The following is a 22,500-nucleotide window of genomic DNA, read 5'->3' as shown; positions in this document are numbered from 1 at the left end:
CTCTCTCTCTCACACAGTTTTTATGTTGTCCTCTCTCTCTCTCTCTCTCTCTATCTCTCGCTTTGTGTGTGTGTGTGTGTGTGTGTGTCTCTCTCTCTCTCTCTCGCTTTGTGTGTGTGTGTGTGTCTCTCTCTCTCTCTCGCTCTGTGTGTCTGTCTTTCTCTCTCTCGCCTCCCTCTCCCCCTCATGAATTAGAGCCCTGCCTCTGCAAAATCAATTTGGAGACCAAGCTGTTACACGTCCCCAAAACACAAACCCTCCCTGCAGCCGTCTAGCCGCCCTCCCCCCCTGTGTCCCCCCCTCCCCTCCTCCCTCCCTCCCCCTGTGTCCCTGGACGAGGCCCGACACCCCCGCGCTCCCGACCAGCTCCTGAACTGAGCAGCACATAGCACATGATTACTCACCACTGATTCCTATTATTATCCCACCACTCTAAATAGACTGGTGTGTTGTGTCTGTGCGGTACCACAACGCTCATGTGCCCCCACTCATTCATTGTCTTCCTCAGCTGCTTTGGCTCAGTGACATGTAACCTACGTCTTCAAGCTGTTTCAGTGGGACATGTAACTATGGCTTGCACGATATTGGAAAAAACTGACATTGCAATATATTTTGTTTCTGCGATATGAAAAAAGACAGGACTTTTCACCAAATGACTAGAATAGCTCATCAAGTCTTGCCCATTTAAGAAGGTAGTGGGTAACCTGTGTGGTAGCAAGTGTTTTTAGCTGCAGTCAGAGTGATTGGCACGATGCTAGTGTGCTATGTATTAATCAGCAAAAAAAGTGACAGCATGATGTGTTTGAGTTCATTTCATTTGCCTTATTACTTGACAATGTGCATGCGCACATTGCGATGACGATGCTGAAACGATATATTGTGCAGCCCTACATGTAACCTACGTCCTCACGCTGTTTCACTGTGACCGAATGCTTACCATTTAGTGCTCGATTTAGTGACATTTTCCTATCATAATGAAAACCCGCGCATGAAAGCTTTAACATTTGCTGTTCCACACGCCCGGTGTCTGGTAGGTGTTTCCAGGTGTCTGGTAGGTGTTTCCAGGTGTCTGGTAGGTGTTTCCATGTGTCTGGTAGGTGTTTCCAGGTGTCTGGTAGGTGTTTCCAGGTGTCTGGTAGGTGTTTCCATGTGTCTGGTAGGTGTTTCCAGGTGTCTGGTAGGTGTTTCCAGGTGTCTGGTAGGTGTTTCCAGGTGTCTGGTAGGTGTTTCCATGTGTCTGGTAGGTGTTTCCATGTGTCTGGTAGGTGTTTCCAGGTGTCTGGTAGGTGTTTCCATGTGTCTGCAGGTGTCTGGTAGATGTTTCCAGGTGTCTGCAGGTGTCTGGTAGGTGTTTCCATGTGTCTGGTAGGTGTCTGGTAGGTGTTTCCAGGTGTCTGGTAGGTGTTTCCAGGTGTCTGGTAGGTGTTTCCATGTGTCTGGTAGGTGTTTCCAGGTGTCTGGTAGGTGTTTCCAGGTGTCTGGTAGGTGTTTCCATGTGTCTGGTAGGTGTTTCCAGGTGTCTGGTAGGTGTTTCCAGGTGTCTGGTAGGTGTTTCCAGGTGTCTGGTAGGTGTTTCCATGTGTCTGGTAGGTGTTTCCATGTGTCTGGTAGGTGTTTCCAGGTGTCTGGTAGGTGTTTCCATGTGTCTGCAGGTGTCTGGTAGATGTTTCCAGGTGTCTGCAGGTGTCTGGTAGGTGTTTCCATGTGTCTGGTAGGTGTCTGGTAGGTGTTTCCATGTGTCTGGTAGGTGTTTCCAGGTGTCTGGTAGGTGTTTCCAGGTGTCTGGTAGGTGTTTCCATGTGTCTGGTAGGTGTTTCCATGTGTCTGGTAGGTGTTTCCAGGTGTCTGGTAGGTGTTTCCAGGTGTCTGGTAGGTGTCTGGTAGGTGTTTCCAGGTGTCTGGTAGGTGTTTCCAGGTGTCTGGTAGGTGTTTCCAGGTGTCTGGTAGGTGTTTCCAGGTGTCTGGTAGGTGTTTCCATGTGTCTGGTAGGTGTTTCCATGTGTCTGGTAGGTGTTTCCAGGTGTCTGGTAGGTGTTTCCAGGTGTCTGGTAGGTGTCTGGTAGGTGTTTCCAGGTGTCTGGTAGGTGTTTCCAGGTGTCTGGTAGGTGTCTGGTAGGTGTTTCCAGGTGTCTGGTAGGTGTTTCCATGTGTCTGGTAGGTGTTTCCAGGTGTCTGGTAGGTGTCTGGTAGGTGTTTCCAGGTGTCTGGTAGGTGTTTCCAGGTGTCTGGTAGGTGTTTCCATGTGTCTGGTAGGTGTTTCCAGGTGTCTGGTAGGTGTCTGGTAGGTGTTTCCATGTGTCTGGTAGGTGTTTCCAGGTGTCTGGTAGGTGTTTCCAGGTGTCTGGTAGGTGTTTCCAGGTGTCTGGTAGGTGTTTCCATGTGTCTGGTAGGTGTTTCCAGGTGTCTGGTAGGTGTTTCCATGTGTCTGGTAGGTGTTTCCAGGTGTCTGGTAGGTGTCTGGTAGGTGTTTCCATGTGTCTGGTAGGTGTTTCCAGGTGTCTGGTAGGTGTTTCCAGGTGTCTGGTAGGTGTTTCCAGGTGTCTGGTAGGTGTTTCCAGGTGTCTGGTAGGTGTTTCCATGTGTCTGGTAGGTGTCTGGTAGGTGTTTCCATGTGTCTGGTAGGTGTTTCCAGGTGTCTGGTAGGTGTTTCCATGTGTCTGGTAGGTGTTTCCATGTGTCTGGTAGGTGTTTCCAGGTGTCTGGTAGGTGTTTCCATGTGTCTGGTAGGTGTTTCCAGGTGTCTGGTAGGTATTTCCAGGTGTCTGGTAGGTGTCTGGTAGGTGTTTCCATGTGTCTGGTAGGTGTTTCCAGGTGTCTGGTAGGTGTTTCCATGTGTCTGGTAGGTGTTTCCAGGTGTCTGGTAGGTGTTTCCAGGTTTCTGGCAGCAGCTAGAGCCTTTTATTTGGTGATTTTCTTCATAAAGAGAAAAATAAATCTGTATTTAGCACCAAGAACAGGTCCAAACAGAAACGTCATCAACAGTAAATTGAAGGAAAAAGTCACACACAAATCACAGTTGATTGCTTGCCAAGCGAGCACTTATCACCAAAGATATTGCCAATAATAAAAAAGTATCTTGTAGGATACCACTTTAAATGATATATTTATAATGTTATGATAAAACATTACTTGATACATTATACTTCATGCATTAGGGCTTTTCCTTGGGACTCTGATCGATGCTGATACACACAAACAATAGTACCTACCATGCAGTAAGTTGTTCTAATGTTGACCAATTCACCAGGTCAACATCCCTCAACACCCCTCCTTCCCTTAGCCGGACCCAGGGGGAGAGGGAGCGGAGAGGGGCCAGTGAGTGGAGCGGACCCAGGGGGAGAGGGAGTGGAGAGTGGCCAGTAAGTGGAGCGGACCCAGGGGGAGAGGGAGCGGAGAGTGGCCAGTAAGTGGAGCGGACCCAGGGGGAGAGGGAGCGGAGAGTGGCCAGTGAGTGGAGCGGACCCAGGGGGAGAGGGAGCGGAGAGTGGCCAGTGAGTGGAGCGGACCCAGGGGGAGAGGGAGCGGAGAGGGGCCAGTGAGTGGAGCGGACCCAGGGGGAGAGGGAGCGGAGAGGGGCCAGTGAGTGGAGTGGACCCAGGGGGAGAGGGAGCGGAGAGGGGCCAGTGAGTGGAGCGGACCCAGGGGGAGAGGGAGTGGAGAGGGGCCAGTGAGTGGAGCGGACCCAGGGGGAGAGGGAGCGGAGAGGGGCCAGTGAGTGGAGCGGACCCAGGGGGAGAGGGAGCGGAGAGGGGCCAGTGAGTGGAGCAGACCCAGGGGGAGAGGGAGTGGAGTGGGGCCAGTGAGTGGAGCGGACCCAGGGGGAGAGGGAGTGGAGAGGGGCCAGTAAGTGGAGCGGACCCAGGGGGAGAGGGAGCGGAGAGGGGCCAGTGAGTGGAGCAGACCCAGGGGGAGAGGGAGTGGAGTGGGGCCAGTGAGTGGAGCAGACCCAGGGGGAGAGGGAGCGGAGAGGGGCCAGTGAGTGGAGCGGACCCAGGGGGAGAGGGAGCGGAGAGGGGCCAGTGAGTGGAGTGGACCCAGGGGGAGAGGGAGCGGAGAGGGGCCAGTGAGTGGAGCGGACCCAGGGGGAGAGGGAGTGGAGAGGGGCCAGTGAGTGGAGCGGACCCAGGGGGAGAGGGAGCGGAGAGGGGCCAGTGAGTGGAGCGGACCCAGGGGGAGAGGGAGCTGAGAGGGGCCAGTGAGTGGAGCAGACCCAGGGGGAGAGGGAGTGGAGTGGGGCCAGTGAGTGGAGCAGACCCAGGGGGAGAGGGAGTGGAGTGGGGCACTGTCATGATGTCCATCATAGTCAATGTTTGGGACATGAGTGGCTCTCTCTCTCTCTCTCTCTCTCTGTCTCTCTCTCTCTCTCTCTCTGTATCACAGCTCTCTCTCTCTCTCTCTCTCTCTCTCTCTCTCTGTATCACAGCTCTCTCTGTTTCTCCCATGCTTTTCTCTCATCCCCCCCCTCCTCCCCTTGTTTCTGGCTCCTCCCCCTCCATCTCACGGTCCTGTGAGAAGCAGCCTGCAGAAAAAGAAGCACAGATGGATTAAGATGAAGACAGGGACGTGCAGAGAGAAAGAGATGGAGAGGAGTCCACAGAGTGAAGCAGATAAAGAGACAAAGACAGCCAGGGAGATGTGTCTGTGTGAGGAGACCTCGCCTTTAGCATCATATCTTCATATGGTGAGCATTAATCCTGCTGATGAAAGATGCCAGCTGTCTCGCAGGGAGGAGAAGAGCAGAGGTATCTGAGCTCAGCTGGAAGATGAGGCTGTGTTCACACTGGGAGGAGAAGAGCAGAGGTATCTGAGCTCAGCTGGAAGATGAGGCTGTGTTAACACTGGGAGGAGAAGAGCAGAGGTATCTGAGCTCAGCTGGAAGATGAGGCTGTGTTAACACTGGGAGGGGAAGAGCAGAGGTATCTGAGCTCAGCTGGAAGATGAGGCTGTGTTAACACTGGGAAGAGAAGAGCAGAGGTATCTGAGCTCAGCTGGAAGATGAGGCTGTGTTAACACTGGGAAGAGAAGAGCAGAGGTATCTGAGCTCAGCTGGAAGATGAGGCTGTGTTAACACTGGGAGGAGAAGAGCAGAGGTATCTGAGCTCAGCTGGAAGATGAGGCTGTGTTAACACTGGGAGGAGAAGAGCAGAGGGATCTGAGCTCAGCTCTGGAAGATGAGGCTGTGTTAACACTGGGAGGAGAAGAGCAGAGGTATCTGAGCTCAGCTGGAAGATGAGGCTGTGTTAACACTGGGAGGAGAAGAGCAGAGGTATCTGAGCTCAGCTGGAAGATGAGGCTGTGTTCACACTGCTTATATGAAAAAGGCAGACATTCAAGTCGCTTTCCTTTTGGAGGCCCATGGCTGCCTGTGTTCAGAGGGGACTCGGGATACGGTTGGCCTACCTTGGCCTGCTATCTGACAGACGTTGGAGAACCATCCCATAGGCCTGTCATTGCATCCTTCAACAGTTGTGTTGGGATGACGGTTGGCAATTTGACATGAAAGCATCAGTGGCGTTGGGGCTAATTGCAGTTGATGGGAATGATTAACTGTCACAGTTTCAGCAGCAGTGGTGCTGGGGCCATTGTGGTGTATAGGGTCTAATTGTAGCTAGTAGCAGTAGTTGTTATGTGGTGTATTGTGGTAGCTTGTGCCTAATTGTAGTTGATAGTAATAGTTCCAGCCTGTGTATATAGCCCGGAGCAGACAAAGACTCTAGCGAATCGTTGAGACACACAACGAAACAGAAGCACGCACGCGCGCGCGAAAACACGCACACGCACACACACACACGCACACACACACACACACACACACGCACACACACACACACACACACACACACACACACACACACACACACACACATACACACACACACACACACACACATACACACACACACACACACACACACACACACACACACACACACACACACACGGCCTCGATGTACAAATGACTTTCAGCACATGGCACCTCTCTACGCCCACATGCTTCAGTATGCAAGTATTCACGCCTCAGGTATTCAAGGTAATATGAAGGTAAATAATCCAGCTGGATATTATTCTAGTCAATCCCAAGTCTTATTGTTATGACTGTTTGCTTTAGAAAGAACCCTGATATTCTTGTTATTAGTTTGATTAACTCTTATCAGCCTTTACTAGTCAGTAAATAACCGCTGAGATCATTCAACTTGTTTACTCGAGTAAAAGTCAAACGGTACAGGCGCTGAAATGTAATAAAGTATAAAAGTAAAATAAATAAATAATAATAATAATCTATTTCTGTGCAAAGCTAACTGAAACTCATGTCATACTCATATTAATATAATTCGAAGACTATTAGACTTAAAAGATCCCCTCCAAACATGTTTTAAGATTGATAAACACTATACTTTATTATTATTAATCATTAGTGTGATATGGTTTTCCCACATCACATCCTGACAAACCTCACATGGTGTAAATTTCAGCTGTCAAATATGCCCCCAGACCTCCAGACATCGTGCACCAGAAGCACCCGCCCCCCCCGGGCGAGACGAGAGTGTGACCCGCATCTCCCCTCCCTGAGCGCGGGCTGAATCTCCCCCTCGCCCCGGCACCACAAACATGCTTTCCTCTCAGCTTTCAGGGCACAGACGGGTGTTTTCAGTCAAAACTACCTACATTCAAGTGTCGATAACTAAGGCCATGTCCACACGGAGACGAGTTTAGGTGTATCCGCTAAAGTTTTTTCTCGTATAGACGTTTCGTCCAGACGGAACCAGCGTTCTGGGAGTATACGCACATTTTTGAAACCGGGTCCCAGAGTGAATACATCTGAAGACGCCACCCTTGCATTTCCGTGTTTACAACCCATACGCATCTTTCCTGAACCGATGACGCCATAGCCCCACCTCTCTCCACCAGCAACAATAACAATCATGGCGGCTTACAGTGCTCTATTACCACCGTCAGCAACAAGTGGACACGGAGAACAGCGTGTACAACATCCTCAGGGCTCCACAGCTGACTCTTTCCATCCACCCCTCCCCTCCCTTCATCGGATATTTCCCAGAAGGCTTAGCGGCGGCTACGTTTTTACAATAACACAAACAAAATCAGGCTAAAGTGTTAGATAGAAATAATATTTATTTTTAATACAACATGCAATTCTGGAATATTTTAATATTGGACAAAATGAAATGAAATGTAAACCCTGAGTGTAACGGACATACTCGGGATGCTCTATATATAACCCTCGCAAATACAACGTGAATAGGGAAGTGAGAGGTTTGACGACCACACGGTTGCACTGCGATGTCCACTCGTGTCCACACAGTTTATATACCGTAATGTATATTTATGTTGCATCATTTAGCCTGTGCTGTGATGTGCAGGAGCGGCCAATACGCTGGGATGTGTTTGCAACATATGTCTAAAGATCATGGAAGTGGATGATATCAGGAACGTTACCGATAGTTAACGTTCTATATTGTAGGCTACAGGGAGACCATCAGCCCTGCTGAACAGCTCTGCATTTGCCTGTATAGGTTTAATCATTTTATTCATCGACATGGCAAACCTCCCCGCAAAGCCAAGGGTTTAAGCTGCTCGCCACAGTGAGATACACATTATAGACTGTGCGCCCCTAGTGGTTGAATTACATTATTGACGAGATTGTCTTATTCTCTGTTTTTGGTGTACTTTGTGGCAGCGTTACAGCGCCACTTACCGGCCTGGCATATATACTACAGCGGTTTCAGTGGTTTCATGTGGATACACCAGTCCCCATTACAGCCAGTCTCTTTTTGAGGCCAATGCGGAAGTTGCCATACTCTCAAATGGCCAGTGGGGGGCGCAGCTTGTGTAACATCATCCCTGAACGTCCATTCAACTCTATGTGAAACGAGCCAACTTCTCTCTCGGTCTCTGTCTTAAATAAACACTTTACAAATGAGTTTATGGTCTGAAAAAACAATTTCAAGTATTTTTCATGCTCTCAAGGCCCCAGTTTTTTTAATTATAGCCCCATTCCGAGGAAAATAGGCGATATACTTTGGATATTGGGAAACAGTAATACTTCCGCCCGTTAGAGGCAGCAATGTGCCGCAAAGGCATCTAGTCTGCGGAAAGTACACGAATAAGAAAACCTAGCAAAACAAGGCTAGTATGGCTAGCAGATAGCAAATCATACTTTAGCAAATTATCAGAAAATAGCGCTACTTTATGATATTTTAATAATGTTAGTAGACACACGTAACTGTATAGATGGCATACATGTAACGTGACGCTCATAACATGGCGGACCATTTAACGTTATCTAACGGTATGTAAAGTAGCCTAACGTTAAATGGTCTGTCCATGTTATACAGTAAGCGTCATAAGGTTATATGTCAACGTGACATAACCCAGCTAGCAGATCATGGGCGGGCCGCCGGCGGCAAGCCGGAGACCAATTCGGCGGGCCACCGTCGGCAGCCGCAGCGGCTCCGCTGCGGTCGTGCTAGTCGGTGAAACAGCGGTCCGCCGGGGTGGCTCGCTGGCGGTCCGCTGGCGGCACCAGCGTACACAGCCAGCGGCCCTTGCACGGCACGCTGATGGCATGCCGCTGGTATTGCACCTCCCAGCCCCCATATACATTGTTATGCTAATGCATGCATGCAGTGCTTCTCCACTGGCAGGGCTCCCTTCCTCTCATACTTAAATATGGTGGTAATTTCTGAGGTAGCCTATTTGGTTAAAAAAGGTTGAGAACCACTTCAATAATGCACATAATTACAATGATTTAAATGATAACATGTGAGTATTCATACAACAATAATAATTTAAAGGAGAACAGATCCGTGAACTTTTTGTTATTTTATTTATGGACATAAGAAATCAATCAAAGGATGATGATTTGACAACTGTGCATTGCAAATAGCAAAAAACTTGACAACTCTGTAGCTATATGTTGCATATTATGTAGGCTATATATTAAAAAAAACACATCAAGCCAAAAATAATGTATAAAAAAAAACAAAGCAAAGCAAAATCTGCCTTAAATAGTGCAATAGTCAAATAAAACAGTCATAAAGATACAAATAGAAAACAGGCATAAAGTCACGCACAGCAGCACATCATAGATATTCCTTTTCCACCGTGTTCCAAAAAGTAAATTTTATATAAAATTGTGTGTTATTATAGGTGGGTAATTATCAAGGACTGTAATGATTGTAAGTCAATACTAGCAGGGGGAGTCTAGTATATAAATAAACAATAGTCTCAAGATTCAAGCTTACTTAATAGCCATAATGAACATGTTACAAATGAGGAATTTGTCTTTGTGCAGTATGCAGCGCAGCAATACAAATCAGGCAGACAGAAAGGCAATTTTCAAATTAATTTGCATTAAAGTGCAAAGTAACAGACCTTGAAAGTGACATAGTGGAGTCCATGTAAATGTCCGTGGCGTGTAATAAGTCCATAAAATGCCCAGTAAGTCCTTAAGTGATGTGTAATGGTTGTGTCCATGGCCGTGGGATAATAATGTCCATATGAAAGATGTCAAGTGTCTTCAAGTGTCTGTGGGATAAGTCCATGGGGGGCATGGGCTTGTGGAGGCTTTCGGGTCTCATTGAAGAGGCGGATAGCCAAGTCCGAGTCACGAGTGCCTCGAGTCGAGTCACGAGTCCTGGACTTGGACTCCTGGACTCGAGAACACTTGCAGGCAGAGGGAGTCACAGGTCTTTTTCTCTTTGACGGCGTTGCACGTGGTGGACAAGGCCGGCTCCTCCGAAACCCAGCTATGCAGCGGAGAGAGATGGACGAGAGGTGAACAAGAAAGATTGAGGACATGAAGACTAGTCATTACAGTTTGTTGAAGTACAATTTTATATGTATTAAAACAAAAAGGGGGGCGGGGGGCACACACACACCTACACATGGAGGCATTGTGACATCACTGATGCAATAATATTTAGTGAGAGCAACACACACACACACGGGCGTGCCAATAGGGCAGGCGAGGCCAAGCTACGGCTAAAGAAATAATAATTTTCCATAAGAATATTTATAAAAAATAAAATAGAAACCTTACCTTTAAAACTATCTACGAGGTCTTGAAGTTGCCACTCCGCCAATGTGTCTCTGACAAAGCTGTCCATTGGCCCAACCTGAAACAAACAAAGGGAGCTACATTAGAAAAATAAAATAGCTATTTGAATGCCTTTTATGATGCTGCTAGGAGGGATTTTTGAGCTGATACCTATAACAGACAAATATCTGCTTCTCTTGTCCGATAAGCGATAATAATTTCACATTTTTGTATTTATGCAGCTGCTGGACTCTAGCAGCTTCATATGGCTCATCTCAAGCCTGTTTGGTCCAAAATAGAGCTTGCATCAGTGTGGGGGTAAAAGGAAATAAATAATACAAACGATTTACAGACTAACAGTCACAGACTGTAACGGTCTGTAACGTTAGTTTTGATCTCATCTTACATGGCCGTGCACGCAAACAGAAGAATATGCACGCAGTAAATTAACGTGAGCAGCAACACACTAACAATGGGCTGTACTCTGTAACGTTAGTTTAATCAATTGTCTGTTTATAGCCGCGAAAGCAAACGGAATTATGTACGTTAACGTTAAACGGCCGAATAACACCGTTAATGGTGTATTGATATATCCAGAATGAGCACAAAATAGATGTTTGCAACCGATGCCTTTTTACGTTTTACTCCAAGAAACGTGGAAGGTTTTTAACAAGATGTAGATGGCCCATGCATTTCTTCACTGGGTAGAGTGGCTAACGCTAGCCTCTGCTACTTGTAGGCCTATGTGTAACACAAAAAGCTGACTACACAACGACATTTAACTATTAGCCATCTAACTTGTTGTTATCTGCCTAACCAGCGAAATGGCTAATGGTAAGATCGCAGCAGAGCACAATAGGATTTACAAATATAGCGTTAAATATTCTTACCGATCTGCTTTTCAAAGAGCCCCGAAGTTTTCAGTGTTCTTTGTTGTCGTGCACGTCTTGTTTTTCTTGTGATGAAGTTGCAAGAAGGCAGCGGATGATCGCCACCAACCGGTCTGTTATTGTCCGTATATCGCTTTTATAATCAGTCCTGTGTTTTGTAGATAGGTGAAGACAAGTCATGGTTTAAAACGACTTTTTCAAAGATTGTTGCTATCAGTACTCGGCGCATGTTTGCTTCCTGAAATCCCATTCATAAAATGGCGCCAGGACACACGTAGCCTCAATGGCCTGGACGCAGACACAACGTCACACTACGGCAACGCAAAAGTGCCAAAATTCTTCACTTCCCATCGTCACTCTCAACCCCCCCCCCCCCCCTCCCTCCCAATAATCTTTATTTCAAACTGTTAACATTACACACACAAAAACAACATCAGACAAATGGATACAGATGAGACATGGGGGGGGGGGATATATAGACTGCAGTGCAGACCTGACCAGTGTAATAAAGTAGAGAGAGAGAGAGAGAGAGAGAGAGAGAGAGAGAGAGAGAGAGAGAGAGAGAGAGAGAGAGAGAGAGAGAGAGAGAGAGAGAGCCATCATCCTGCATCTGGCTGAAAAATATAACACTGCATACCCAGTGAATAAATGACCCACGTTTATTCTTCTTGGACATCTACCTATTATTATTTGCACTTTATTTATTTATTTATTTATTTATTTATTTATTTATATTCCAGGGACAAAACAATTGTTCCAGAGGTTAAATTAGGCTACAACTGGGTAGACACAGCCCTGTTGTGCCTTAAATTTTGTGTAGGCCTATACAATATTTTGCCAAAAATATGTTGCTATCTTCTATAAACATTCCAAATTTGACATGTTCAAGTAGAAATGCATCAATGCTAGATTATCCATAAATTAAAATTAGGCCAATTATAAGTAATTTTGCAGGGGAAAAAAGTGATCTTTTGTCTCCACATCTGTATTGCAAAATTCATACAGATTCACATTCTACTCCTAAAATGATTTTTTCCCCTTTGTGTACACACACACACACACACACACACACACACACACACACACACACACACACACACACACACACACACATACAGATCCTTTAAAAAAAATTGAATATCATGGAAATAACATGGATAACCGTGGACTTCAGCGGATTGTCAAGCAAAGACGATTCAAAAAATTTGGCAGAGATTCAGAGGGAGTGGACTGAGGCTGGAGTCAGTCATAACTGAGAAGTAACTGCTGATTTTCTTCACACTATAATACTTTCTTGAAATACTGTATTGGGGGTCTTCTGGAGCTGTAGGCCAAAATTATGAAAAATGAAACAAATAAAGGCTAGAAATATTTCACTTTGTGTGTAATGAATCTATAATCTATGAAAGTTTCACTTTTTGAAAGGAATTATGGAAGAAAACTTTCCATGATATTCAAATTTTTGGGAAAGGATCTGTGTGTGTATATATATATATATACATACTTATAGTGATCAACTGCTTATATTGATCAAAAACCTTGGTCCTGAATTATTCCATGCTGTTATGAATAATTTGCTTATAGTGATCAATACTCTGCTTACAGTGATCATTTTGGGCCTTGTCCCACCTGAGAACAATGGATTTTTTTTTTAATTACAGTAATTTTATTTATTTATTTATTTACTTACAAACTGCCAGAAATGAGCTTTTTGATTAAAAAAAATCTACAGAGGTTCTCAAAGTGGGGTCCAGGTACCCCCAGGGGTCCTTGAGGGGCTTCCAGGGGTATACCCAGCAAAAAAAGTAATTCATTTTCAGAAGAATTCCAAAGATAAGTAACACAATGACAGAATGCATGAGTATTTTGGTCATGGGTTTCATACACTTTATATTATAAAACATTGTGACGACCACACATGGGAGGGTAGTCACAAAAGCTAAAAATCATATCAGTTGGGACAAAATATTATCAAATGAGGCTCCGTTGTCTAATTTGTGTCAGTTTAAAGTTTGAGAACCACTGCACTAGACATCAAGTCAAGTGGCTAGGCCATGGATGCACTATCAAGCACATAAGCTATAGACCACTTTGCTTGGTCATTCAAAACCATTCAAAGTCCAACATCCATCCGGTTGTATTTTAATTTGCTCTGGTTTACGACTCAGGCGTGAACAATTCAATAAAGTGAATTTATAAGCTATTGATTTTGATTTCTGGTATTCAAAGAACATTCCAACACAGGTGATTAGAAATGTTTGTCCACTATGTTTTTTAATTCAAAGACTAACCCAAAAATTTGAGAGAACAACATAAATAAAAAGTAAATGCTGCACGGACAAAACAATTACTACAGAAATTAAATAGGCTACAATAAACTTCTCAAATACAATGTATAATTTTTGGGCATTTGTGTTTTTCATCCATAGGCCTATAGAGCTTTGGAAAATCTTGCTAAGTTCATTTTCGAATGCTGTGAAGGTATTTTTGCCTTTGTGTAGCCTAATAAAAACAGAAATCCATTAAATAGTCTCTTTCAAACAAAAGAGAACAGAACTTAGCCCATCGTTTCAAATTAGAGCTATAGTTTCATAATGCTTATGAATGCAGTTTAATGGATGGAGTATCTTGGCCTATCTGCCGACGGCCAGACACCAGCGCCCCTCCAGCGCTGATGTGGTACTTAGAGAGGGAAAATTCTTGGCGGCTTGCCGACGGCCTGCCGCTGCTAGCCCTCCAGCGGCATTCCGCCAGAGTGAAGGTAGCGGCATCCTCCAGTGGGCCGCCGGATGGCCGCTGAAGGAATGCCACCGCCGCCCGGCCGCTCAAAATGCGACCACGGGCCACTAGCGGCAGCGGCAGATTGCTAGCTGGGAACATCACAAGTTTTTGCAGACATGAATGCTGTTGGTCGTTTGTTCAATTTGCTTTTCTGTATGGTATTGGACATTTAAAGCGGAAATGAAACGCAACGATAATGGCAAGAGTAGTAACAAGACGCATTAGAAGAATCATCTTGCCTAAAATCAGATTAAAAAAAATGGTCAAAACCACAGATATAACTAAATTATTGTTGCAATTTCTAACTATTCAGTAACTAGTGCGCGGCCATTTTGAAGTCACGTCATTGCCTACGTCACCGGGTGGTACAGTAGTTTGCTTCAGTGAAGACCGCGCCCTGTTCTACGTTGAAAATCACTTGTTTGGAGGAAGATGGAGGACGACGAACTCGACAGACCTATTGAGCCATTGATGAATGCCATTGCATATGCATTTGAACCAATAAGACCTGCTTGGAACCAACCAGTGCTGCCTCAACAAGTGGAGGAAGAAGTTGTGGAGCCAGTGGTGGTTTGGGGTGCAGAGCGGCTCGGAAATACCACCTGGTGTGAGTGTGGCCGTTGTTCGCCGATGCCCACCATAACAGAGTCCATCTGCTGTCAGGAAGCTGGTGTGGACGGTGTACTGCGAGACTCCCCCTGTGTGACCATGCGGCGCACATTCGGCCTAATATGTCTCGAGGTGGACGTGTTGGAGGTGGCGATGCGGTTACTGAAGGATGTCAGAGCTGAAACGCTGGAGCGTCCGATCAATAGCATGTAAGTCAAGCTACTGTAGCTAACTGTAACCGGTTACAGTTGACGTCAGCTAACCTTATGCAGTAAATAAAACAAATGCACGCTACTTGTTGTTGGCCAGAGACAGGAATATGACCCCCATGTGTAGCGTTAGTTTGTTTATGTCAGTCCCCCAGCCTGCAGTATGTAGGCTAACAGGGATGCTAGCTAAACCAGCTGGTAGCTAGCTTGTTGACGCTAACAGCTGTTAGCTCCAATGACGTTCCAGCTCTCACTTATGCTACTGGTAAACGAGCCAGTGAGGCACATGTCTCATCTGAGCCTGATGATACGTTTGTATGTTTACATCACGTTGTGCAGTGCTGTATGAAACCAACCCAGTCAAAACATACCTTTTGCTGGAGGAGGTGATGTTATGTTACAGGAGAGGAGCTACAGTCTGGTTTTACTGGAGTGAACCAGTGATTTCAATCCTGTGCTAATCAACTCTGATGTTTTCCCATCTAGCTAGTAGGCTACTATCCTGGATTGCTGCGGTGTGATTCAGAAATTACAAATACCTTACACAGCATATTCTGGAATCTGAAAGAAATGATTTACCCATTACTAATATGAGACACAGTATATAAAATAATTACATTAAAATCACAATGTACTAGATTGCATTATTTGTCCTGCAGTTGATCTGCGGTAGCCTACAAAACATAAAATCCAGGGACTGTCCCCCTATTAGCTTGTTGCACAGCCAGATGTAAACAAACAACTGGCTCATGAACTTTATAATCTGAGACTACATGAATAGCAAACAGTTCTGGAAAGAACAATATGTTTATAACTGTGGTTATACTAAATCTAACCAATATATTCATCTATCATCAGTCTCTTTAGGTTGACCGCATACCGGCAGTTCACCCTTTGGGCCAGAGGACACCTGGGGAAGGGGAACAGGATCCCGATTCCAGCCTGCGTGGTGAACTCCGTCAGGGCTTTGTTCCCCTCCCCAGAATATTATGGGTTTGAGTATGCACATGATGATTTTTAAACTGCATGTAGCATACAATCTTCATTAAATTAGATTTACTCGTAAGATTTCATGAAGTGGTTTAATGCTAGTCATATTGAATCATTTTTTGCAAGCATAGTACTGTGTAAGGACTATAGAGACCCATGAAAAGAATAAAAAATAAAAATGAAATTCTATAAACCATTAGATGGAGGAGCTGCCAGAAATTCTTCAGATTTTCAGTTTAAATTTTAAATTGAATCATTTGGATTTTAATGATATTGGCAAACAGTAAAAATATAGTTTTCATTAGCATTTTCTGTTTAATTCACACTAGAACCCAAATGATGATGACAGAGGATGCTCACAGACAAGATGACAACAAAACATGTCAATGACAACGATGTTTCCTTCATACAAAACATGAATACATCAAACGGTAGCCTCAAAAATGTAGCCACAACCTCTTTTGTTGTTATTCATCCTCAGCAAACTGACATACATTACAACAGAAAACTGAAGCTCTTGTAACAGCATAACAGAGATATAGGTTTTTCTTCATATTTCATACTTATTTAAAGGGGAGATGAAACACAGTGGTACTGGCTAAAGGCCCATTCACATCTAGAACTTAGAATGATAGCTACTAAAATATTTACATTGTTATAAGTAAATAGAATGTCTATAACTATATTCTATATGGTTCCAACTCAGAGTGTTTTTTTCTCATCTTTCTTCCCTTCTTCAGTGAGCTGTGTGAGCTAATGCAAATCTGCTCAGCTGCTTGGCAACAGACAGCGCCTTCTCTGGTTTTTCCACGCCTTTGTGTTGGGCCAGGGTGATTGGAGTCTCACTCTTCAGCTCCTTCAATGTTGCCCGGATGGATGTCAACTGACACCTGTTGATCACTCCTGCCACAATGTTCTTCCTGAAGGTATAATCCTTGTCCACCTTCAGTGGGGTCACCACATACTGTTTAGCAGCCTTGGAATACTGGTGTTTATGTTGCTCTTCACCTTTTTTTGTTTTTGCTGTCTCCCTGTTCACGTTATTGTTGTGATCCAGTGCAGCAACGCGCAGACGTGCCTCCAAACTCTCCCTCAGGAATTTCTTCCGCTTTGTGGCGTACTTTATGTACAGGGAGTGAAGACATTCTAGCTGTCCCGTGTGAATGCCCAGTGTAGTTTTCTCCAATTTCTTGAGGAGCTGCTTGTCAAGCACTAATTTCTGCAGGTGCTGAAAGGCAGCAGAGCTAGGGTGGAGCCATGGGCGCTGACTTTCTTCCTCAGGGGTGTAGGGACGATGCTCACACTTGGTCATCGTCTCACCAGACGCCCAGTGGTGCACATTGGTAATGTGCTGCAGTATTGATGTCCACTTTTCTTTTAGTTTCAGCACACTTCCCTCACATGTTGTGACACAAAACCAGAGGTGGTTTGTGATCATTCTGATCCACTCCAACAACTCCTCGTTGTGGCAATTTAGCAGTCGTTTTTTGAGGTTCTTCACAATGTGCCAGAGGTCGTACTCATGTTGTATGTCTTTATATTCCTCACGCATCACTTTCTGCACTGATGGGTGGCAGTCGGTTGCCAAAACAGATAGAGTGATGTCATACTCTCCCACTTTTGAAAGACACCTCTCTAGACCCTCCACCTCAAGCCAATAACTGTTCTTCACCTCTGTGACTTTTACAGTTTCCTGTGCCACCACCAAATTTGACTTGATGTCCAGGAGCGAGTAGGTTCCATATGAGGCATTGTGACCTGGACTGTCATATCTGGAGTCTCCTGAAACGCTAAGGGGCTCATCACTTATAGCGTTGAGTACAGCCTCATTGTGTATTGTCCAGGCATCGTTGACCTCTGGGATGACATATGCCTTCTGTATGTTGAACCACTGTCTTTTTGAGATGGTTTCCAGACCAATGGTGTCACAGACCTCCATAAATGGACTACACTCATTTCCAGTGACAAATACAGCAGCAGGTACAGAAACATTGCATTCCATTATTCCTCTGACTAAAGGCTGAGAATGCCACATATACTCATGGCCATCAATGCATTCTGTGCTCATACTAAGGCCAAATCCACGTTTGGAGACAGTTGGTGGCCTCACTAAACATTTCCCGCAACCTTCCCAATGGCAGACACGAAAGAGCTTCAACAATTCTCCAGTTGACACAATACTTTTTCCGTCTTGTGAGACATTTGGTTGCTCATCCTCAACATCAGTGAGACTCCCATCTTCATCAGTGATGCTTTCCTCACCACTCAGCTCAAACTCATCATCGTTAGCATCATCTTGAGACTCTTCCATTACGTTTTCTTCCTCAGAATCTTCACATTGATCACTGCTAAGGTGCACATCTGGCTGAGGTGATGGAGCCCTAGTTGGGGGGAGCTGGCCTTTCACAGATGTACTGTATGAATGGTCATTGTTTATTAGTTGCTTGCTTATAATGTCATCTGTCAAAGTGCCTGTGCAGATGTACTGCTTATTGCCTCCCTTGTCTTTATCCTGCTCAAATGTATCAGTCTGGGTGCTGACACTGACTGTCAAGGTGCCGACACTCAAGGTGCAGTCAGTGCCGTTCTCCTCTGTCTCAATACTGAATTCAGTCTCTGGGAACTTGCTGCTGGCCACCAGCTGCATGCATGCCTGCCTAACCTGTAAACAGGGAGTTACTGTATGTAAGTAAGTACCCAAACCACATTGCCATGAAAGACTGTACTTACATCCTGACTATCTTATTAAAGCGTATTAAATCATATACCTAAACAAAGACTGTACTTACATCCTGACTATCTTATTAAATCGTATACCTAAATTACATGTGTTGTGTTGTTATTCTTACAGTAACCATGCATATAATTAATAATTGTGTTTGGGTAGTAATTGTAATTGTGTTTTTGGTTCCATGTTCATGTCTCTGGTGCTGGTTGAATCACTCAAATTTACGACGATGATATGATTAATACTGTATGTGTAAACACTGGGTCTGTTTTTTGTGCTTCTGAGGGACATTGATAAAAATTAACAAAATCTTGATATCACTATTCGAGCACCATTTTTGTATTGGGTTTATTGCTGTATGTATTGTACTGTGTATAACTGTTGATTGATCGTAATTCCCACTTTTTACACAGTAGGTGGCAGTATGGCGAAAGTCGTGTAGCTGGTCATATTTCTTGTAGAAGCCAAGGTACAGATTAGCCAGCCTAACAGATTGTAGCAATCAAATGTCACTATTCCCCTCACTACTATCTTTATATCAGTTGAGTCTCTAAAACTAGTATAGTAACTTTTTTTAGCTAGTACAAACGGAACAATTACTAAGGCCATAATGGAACTAGACAACAGCAATGATAATAAAATAAGAGAATAGTCACAAAATAACTAATAGAACAGTATTATATACAGTGTGTGTGTATATATATATATATATATATATATATATATATATATATATATATATATGAAAAATTAAAGGAACCACCGCAACACTGAAAATGACTTACTGATGTTTATTTGTGAACAACGCGTTTCGCGTACAGCTTCATCAGGTTCACAGAGAGGTTCTCTGTGAACCTGATGAAGCTGTACGCGAAACGCGTTGTTCACAAATAAACATCAGTAAGTCATTTTCAGTGTTGCGGTGGTTCCTTTAATTTTTCATTTCATGTTTATCCTGCAACCGACCAGCACCTGATTTTTCTACTGGCTGTGCACATGGGAATCCTCTCTTCACCATATATATATACATACAGTTCTATTAGTTATTTTGTGACTACTATCTTATTTTATTATCATTGATGTTGTCTAGTTCCATTCTGGTCTTAGTAATTGTTCTGTTTGTACTGTGCTAAAAAAAAATAGTAGGCTACTAGTTTTAGAGACTCAACTGATATGGTTATTAGTACTGTGAAAGTAAAATGTTTTATCTTATACGTTTAATAAACACTAGACTTTAGTAAAATACTTAAAATAAATGCCATAAGTGTGAATAAATTATTTGACCAGGTGGGCGAGGTAGAGCAGACGTTGGCCAATCAAAAGGCTCATCAGGTATGATGACCAATTCCGGCTGAGGGAAAAACAAAACTCGGGGCTCCAGCAGTGTGCATGGCCGGGCAGATGCTCAATACTCTAGGTTGGGAAAAGTTAGCTATTGCTCCAAAAGTAATTATTGTGCCTTGCGTTGGTTCGTGATGGCTATGCATGGGACTAACGTTACTTCTTGCAAGAAGAGGAAACCAAAGATACAGTAACATGACGGAATTGTGGATTATGCTAACGTCTGGGGATTATCTACATTTGGATTGGAGTCTCCCCCCCCCCCCCCTTTGATTGGAGTCTGTCTGGAATGTGCGTGAGCCTGACATACCGCTATGGAAAACGTGAGGTCACAGTAGGAAATCCGTTTGGAGGTTTGCAATGCATCAGCTGTGATGACGGTTTTCTTTTTCAAACATCTTTATTGACAATATAAATTACATAGACACAAGGCAAACATTCATAGAGACAAAACAATCACAAACAAAGACGTTATACAGACAATACAGATTTCAATAAATAAATTAACACATCCGTTTTTGCTGTGATGACCTCTGGTGAGGAATCAAATGAAATGATGTAGGCTATTTGTTGATTTATGTGTTGAATAGGCTACTTTCTGGCGGATGGATGTTTATATTATGTGGTCAGTCTTGGATTAGCTATAGGCTAGCCTTCATTTTGTTATTGAAATCTTATGCTTGGAAATGTGTAGGACTGATGATGACGGCTGCTTGGGTGAAAGTTGTGGGGTAGAAACGCCTATGACGTTATGTTTGTAACATCAATCAGTTACGTTTTTGGGCTTGTGGCTATATACTTTGAGGCATTTTGCATTTATGGGCATATATATATCAACTATAGTTGATGTCAGTAGGTCTACATGACGACTTCTGCGTTGTTCATACAAACCTCTCTCTCCCCTGCCTGGCTGGAGCGTTTTTGCGCTCTCGCCCTGCGGCGGAGAGATGCCTCTGTGCCGCCTCTCGGGTATGTTGGCCGGTCGGTAGAGGACACGTTATAGGCGGAAAAATCAAAAATAGACGGGGCAACTTCAGGCTTTAGTCTGTTGCTCCGGCGAACCACTAGCATTCCAGACTCAAACATCTTCTCCTCGACGTAGTCTTCATCCAGAAAATGCTCACTGCAAACCCTGGAATCCGGGCCCATTGGAGGATTGTCTCTCTTCATTGCCGCTAGCCATTGCCGCAGCACTGTCTTCCGTTTCAGTGGCAATTTATGAAAATGGATTGTTTTAGCATTAGCTTTGACCCTGTAAAACTGGTTCTTACACCCAGGAGCAATGCAGTAGTGACCTCCTTTACGTTTTCTTTTGTCTTGTGGCTCGTCAGTCTCCATCTTTCACTGCTACTGTACTATTGTCACTCGCTGTCACTGTGTACTGTTTGAACAGTCCCGCCATACACCACCCGGTGACGTCAGAGCGTGCGAGCGTGCAATATGGCTGCGCCCTTGTCATGGAAGCTGAAACAGATTTTCGTTTTTCTTTTATATGGTTATATTTATCATGGTTGTTACATAATCATTGATTAGAGTGGGAACTCATTTAATTAAATATGCTAATTTCATTGACTGCTTCATTTCCGCTTTAAAAATGATACATACTTGTCTTGAGGCATCCGCCAAGCTCAGCAATTTGTTATCCTTATTTTAAAACATACTTTATCAGATCGATAGAACTCAACATAGCCTAAGGTCTTGCACTAATATGTCTACTGGTAAATTAGGCATATATAGATAATCTACCAAGCAACACTTGATACAAATATAGGTAACCATTTCACAGCAGTACAGCCTACCATGGTGGAAAATTAACCATTCTTTAAGTTTGAATGATATCAAAATATATGTTGCATGGTGTAGCCTTTGTCGAATTGTTACAGCTAACCATATTTCAATAAATATAAATCATTCGTTGATTTGAAGCAGTCGGTTGGTTCTCCATCTTCATTCTTCTTCCTGGTCATTTGGTCGAAGCTGGTTCACTCGACATCAAATATCTTTATATCACATCTTCTTAACAACCTGCCTGCTCTGACCAGACAACTATAATGGGCTTGTTCTATGAGATTTGCGGTACATTCGGGTACATGATTTAATTAGCACATAGCCTACACAACAAGGTTCTTTGTTGGCAATGTTTATTGACAAAAACACACTGGCAGATACATACCAAATGGTTCAAAGTAAATATATCAAAAGTCTCAAATCTGTCAGCATTTAGCTTATGTTATTGCAATATCTTAGGTTGAACAACTGATGATCAGCAATATTCTCACAGTAATATGCACATGGGAATCAAAACGTAGCATTCATTTTCACAAATAATTTGACCAAGGGACAATGTGCCTCTGTTCTGTTGTGCTGTTCCTGCTCCACCATGGTACTCCGACGGCCATCCCTTGAAGAAACAAACGACACCGTGTTATATTAATTATATAACATAACGCCACCAAATTTCAGTTAAAGTAGGCTATAACGGTGCTCACACGTTAGCACACGATGCTAATCGAGCTAGCGTTAGCTTACAAACATGAGCATCACTCAAACAGTCCAACGAGTCCAACATAGCAGAGCACCAAGTGCGCGACCAAATCCACCTCAGTTATAAATTTTAGAGTTTGCCCAGAGATAAGTATAATAGCAGTTTACCTTGTGGAGGCTTAGCAGCAGCTAGCAGGCTGGAGACTCACACCAGGCACAATGCACCAGGATCACACCACACCATGGTCTCTTGGCCAGGCCCCGGACAAGACGGTGGTCGGCTGGCTGGACTCCTACTCGCCCATACCTTCGGACTAAAAGTTATTATATTTGTTGTCCTGGACCATTTCACCACTGCAACCAGCCAGCCAGCGAGCAAGCTAGCAAACAGAAGCGAACAACAAGATGGCA

General features: G+C 44.2%; 1 protein-coding gene and 1 long non-coding RNA gene across 2 annotated transcripts in view; one reads left to right on the top strand and one right to left on the bottom strand.

The window, feature by feature from the left end:
- trps1 (trichorhinophalangeal syndrome I) overlaps window positions 1-22,500 on the top strand; it is a 206,162-nt gene that overhangs the window by 76,913 nt on the left and 106,749 nt on the right. The window lies entirely within an intron of this gene.
- On the bottom strand, window positions 8,857-11,183 carry LOC310785243. The gene is made up of 3 exons (XR_014553154.1): window positions 10,948-11,183; window positions 10,061-10,136; window positions 8,857-9,767 (listed from the first exon to the last, which is right to left on the bottom strand). It is a non-coding gene; the product is annotated as an uncharacterized lncRNA (long non-coding RNA).

The sequence above is a fragment of the Poromitra crassiceps genome, assembly GCF_964638095.1.
Source record: "Poromitra crassiceps genome assembly, chromosome: 11".
Classification (NCBI taxonomy): Eukaryota; Metazoa; Chordata; class Actinopteri; order Beryciformes; family Melamphaidae; genus Poromitra; species Poromitra crassiceps.
This window is presented reverse-complemented; position numbering and strand designations above follow the sequence as displayed.